This window comes from Ornithorhynchus anatinus, chromosome 12 (genome assembly GCF_004115215.2).
Source record: "Ornithorhynchus anatinus isolate Pmale09 chromosome 12, mOrnAna1.pri.v4, whole genome shotgun sequence".
Taxonomy (NCBI): domain Eukaryota; kingdom Metazoa; phylum Chordata; class Mammalia; order Monotremata; family Ornithorhynchidae; genus Ornithorhynchus; species Ornithorhynchus anatinus.
The window spans coordinates 57,572,644-57,577,314 of NC_041739.1; the positions used below are offsets into that span (position 1 = coordinate 57,572,644).

General features: G+C 48.3%; 1 non-coding gene across 1 annotated transcript; it reads right to left on the minus strand.

Annotated features, from left to right (window-relative positions):
• Positions 1-248: 248 nt before the first annotated feature.
• Positions 249-386, minus strand: LOC114815877. Its single transcript, XR_003763677.1, has one exon. It is a non-coding gene; the product is annotated as a small nucleolar RNA SNORA7 (small nucleolar RNA).
• Between the last annotated feature and the right edge of the window lie 4,285 nt (positions 387-4,671).

Sequence of the window (4,671 nt, forward strand, 5' to 3'; positions counted from 1 at the left end):
ACTAAACACTTGGGAGAGTTGTTGTTGTTGTCTTATGCTGTCGAGTTGTGTCCGTCCCTTAGTGACGTCATGGCCAATCTCTCCCAGAACGCCCCACCTCCTTCTTCTATCGTTCTGGTCGTGTATCGGAGACTTTTCTTGGTAAAATTATGGAAATGGTTTACCATTCCCCCCTTCCACACAGTAAACCTGAGTCTCCACCCTCGACTCTCTCCCGTGCCGCTGCTTCCCTGCGCAGGTGAGTTTTGACTTGTGGCAGATTGCCTTCCACTCGCTAGCCACCGGCCAAGCTAAGATTGGAATGGATAGGCCTCTGCTTGACTCTCCCTCCTGCAGTCGAGACTGGTAGAGTTCTGGAAAGTCTCCAGATGCAACCCTGAGAGGGGCTTGGGAGAGTACACTATTAGAAAACGCACATATATTCCTGCCCACGATGAGCTTACAGTCTAGAGATGAGTTTACAGTCTGTTTATTGTTATATTGTCCTCTCCCAAACACTTAGAACAGTGTTCTGCACACAGTAAGCGCTCAGGACATACGATTGACTGAATGAGTTTCCAGAATGGATCCCCTGCCAAAAGTAACTCCAGATCTCCCCCTCCGCCCGTTGTAATCTCCATACAGTCCAATATTGTCAGGGGTAGAATCACTCTCCCTGGGCCTCCTCCTCGGTCAAGACGTCAAGCGTGTGGCTCCAGAGATGCAACAAAAAGGGGCATTGTGAGGTATATTGCCGGAGTTGGTCCTAGGGAGTTTATCGGAGGTGGATTCCTAGCCACTCCTCATTTGTCTCCAGAGCCACCGCATCCCTTCCCGGTCCCTGCAGACATAAGAGCCGCTTCCGAGTCGTGCAACTCGGCGACGGGAGGTCGGGCAAGGGCAGGGACCAGACCAGCTGGAAAACAGACTGTCTGATTTCAATAAAAATAATAATAATTTTGGAACTTGAAGTGTTTACAATGTGTTAAGCACTTTTCTAAACACTGAGATAGATACGAATTGATCAGGTTGGACACAGTCCCCTGCCCCCCCAAGGGGCTCACGGTCTTAATTGCCATTTTATAGATGAGGTAACTGAGACCTCGAGAAGTGAAGTGACTTGCCCAAGATCCCACAGCAGACGTGGGAGAGCCGGGATTAGAACCCAGGTCCTTCTGACTCCCAGGCCCGTGTTCTATCCACTAAGCCATGCTACTTCTCAATTAGGCGACCACAGGCAGGCCCTACCTAGCTCTGCCCAGGGACAACCCTGTCTGGTCTGGTTCCAAGCCGAGGAAGAGGGGTTTGTTTGTAAATAAACTGGCTCCCGGTCCCGTACCGTTTATAGACAAGTGGAAAAGCCCCGTGACGTCTCCCAGAGTGAAGCAGGAGGTTGGCAGACGTCTCAGAAGGAGCAGCGGTAATTGGCTCGACTTGGGATCCGCACGGGTCTTCAGGATGAAGCCTCTCGGACCGGAGCGGTCCCTGACGCGAAGATGTAATTGGCCGTCGTGTCTTTCCCGGGGCCCACAGCTGCGCGTTTACGGCAACCTGTCCTACGGCTAAGCCGTGGGGATTAATCCATGCCCGCCAGAAGGAAATTGGCCATTTAAAGCGCTTGGCTTCTGCCCTCGCCAGGTTGCTTCGCATCCACAAAGACCTCATTTTTCTTCCCCTCATGGAGTAAGAAGTAAAACAACGGGCGACGGGGAAGGTTCCGGTTCAAGGGAGCCGGGATGGCCGAATGGAGCATTTCGTTCATTTTATCGTGTTTAGTGAACGCTTGGGGGAGTACAAAATAACGATTAAACGGATACGTTCCCTGCCCACAATGAACTTTCAGTCTAGAGGGAGAGACGGTCATTAATACAAATAAATTACAGAGATGTACATAAATGCTGAGGGGTGTTGAATAAAGGAAACAAATCGGGATGACGCGAAAGGGAATGGGAGGAGAGTAGGGTTTAGTCAAGGAAGGCCTCTTGGAAGAGATGTGCCTTCGGTAAGGCTCCGAAGGGGAGGGACAGTAATTGCTCCAGGCCAGGGGCCAGAAGTTAAGAGCCTTGCCCAAGGGCACAAAGCCGGCAAGTGGCAGAGCCCAAATGAAATGTGCAGAACAGTTCTCCAGTGGGCTGAGGCTAGTGATGTTTCCAGAAGGGCAACTTTCTTTTTTTCCTCAGGGCACAGCTCTAGTCCCGGAGGGAATGGCATCAGGCAGGATTGGCATTCAGAAGGAAAGCTTGCCTTGGCCACGGTCGTGTCTGAAAAACCAGTTACCCCCTCCTTCCATTTGTTCCTCTGGACGTACATATGGGAATGGTTATATTATCTCTGGCCTCAGTTTCCTCATCTGCAAAATGGGGGAAAAGACACACCCTGCTTATTAAATTGTGGGTGTGGGTGCACAGAGACTGAGTCCAATCTGATTATCTCTTATCTGATTATCTTTTTTGTTGTTTTTTGGTTGGTGGGGGGGGGGGGGGCGTTTATTGGTTATTTGTGTTTGTTAAATGCTTTGTCAAGCACTCCGTAAGCACCGAGGCAGATACAGCGAAGCTCTTGCACACTTTGTTCCTCTAGGGCAAACCTTCTCATTGTGCCTCGATCTTACCTATCCCTCTGCCGACCCCTGGCCCACGTCCTAGCTCTGTCGTGGAACGCCCTCCCTCCTCACATCCGACAGGCGATTACTCTCCCCCTCTTCAAAGTCCTATTGAAGGCCCATCTCCTCCAAGAGGCCTTCCCAGACTAAGCCCTACTTTTCCTCTTCTCCCACTCCCTTCTGCATCTCCGTACTTGCCTCCTTTTGCTCCTGCTTCCTCCTCCCAGCCCCAGGGCACTTATGTACATATCTGTAATTTTATTTATTTGCTTTGCGGTCAGTCTCCCCCACTCCAGACTTTAAGCTTGTTGTGGGCACGGGAATGTGGCTGTTTATTGTTGTACTGTAGTCTCCTAAATGCTTAGTACAGTGCCCTGCACACAGTAAGCGCTCAATAAATACGACTGAATGAAAGGACAGACCTGGGAATCAGAAGGACGTGAGCTCTAATCCCGTCTCTGCCTCATCTGCTGGGTGACTTTGAGCAACCACTTCACTTCTCCGGGTCTCCGTTCCCATCTTTAAAATGGGATTAAGACTGTGAGCCCCATGCGGGACAGGAAAACTTAATAAATACCACAATTATTATTACAAATCAATCAGGTCAGACACCTTGTCTGTCCTTGTCTGGGGATTTTTTTTGTTCTTTGTTTTTAAGTGGTATTAAAGTGTTTACTGTGGGCCAGTCGTCGTATTCAGCGCTGGAGTAGATACAGGATAATCAGGGTTGGGCACAATCAAGAAGTCAGCAGTGATGGTTCCTACTTCAACAGGAGGCCCCAGATTATGAGGTTTTAACAAGCATTTATTTTGTGTCCAAACCTCTGCCAAGTGCTGGGGAGACAGGATTATCAGACGAGACAGTCCTGGATTTGTGAGAGTGTCAGCAGGCGTCTTAGTCCCATTTTACAGAAAGCAAAATGGAGGCACAGAGCCACTAAGTGACTAACCCAGGCAGAGAAGAAATTAGAACTCAGGTCTCTAGACTGCGAGGGGAGCGGCGTGGCCTGGTGGAAAAAAAAATATCTCGATTCTTATTGCTCTGTCCCAGGGTCTTCATGTGTCATCGCTCGGGGCTTCATGGGAAGCCTTATCTTAAGAAAGTGGCTGGAAGTGATAAGGGAATCGAACACTGGACCATGTTCCAGCTTGCTGAAAAAATAATGGGACGTGAATATTTGGGACACTGTGCTATCTTAGGTCAGTGATTAGAATAGAAAAGTAAATTGATTGCAAAAGGCAGTGAGCTTAGAAATCTCATGGAGAGACCGACAAGTTAATACTTCGCTTTCCACGGAAGGCATTCAAACTGTGGCATTCTGCCTTCCTTTATAGATCTTATTTGCAAATGCAAATCCAAGCGTTGACTTTGCCGTGGCTTTTAACTTCTGGCAGCCTGCAAATTTGGTGGATCTATTCGGGAGGGGGGTTATTTGGAGGGGTTGATTTCCCCACCAGGTTTGGAGATTAAAATCTCTGACTTCTTAAATGGGATATTAGAAGACTTTGATCCTCAGAGAAGAGAATTTAATCAGATTGAAGCGAGATAGCTGTGACGGACAGAGTTATTTATTTTGGGGCTGTATGACTTTTCATCTCCAGTAAGTAGAATGCCCTCGTTTAATATTAGAGGTGACAAGCGGAATGAACTTTCTTTTCAGTTTGGCAGGTAAAATAATGGTGTTTTCTAGACGGCCACGAGGCTCTCTAGACGTAGAGCCCAACTGTAGCCTAAATCCCGATCATCAACGTCTTCGTTAACCGTCCCGAGCGAGAGCCTGCTTTGCGAAGAATTGTTGTGATGGTGCAATCTCCCGATAATAATAATTGTATTAAGCATGTACAATGTGCTAAGCCCTGAGGTAAACAGGCCAATCTGGCTGGGGGCAGCCCCTGTCTCACCCAGGACTCATGGCCTAAAGCGGAGGGAGATACATCAGTGGTATTTATTAAGCACTTACTATGTGCAGAGCACTGTACTAAGTGCTTGGAAGAGTAAAATTTGACAAATAGACACATAATAATAATGTTGGTATTTGTTAAGCGCTTACTATGTGCAGAGCACTGTTCTAAGCGCTGGGGTAGACACA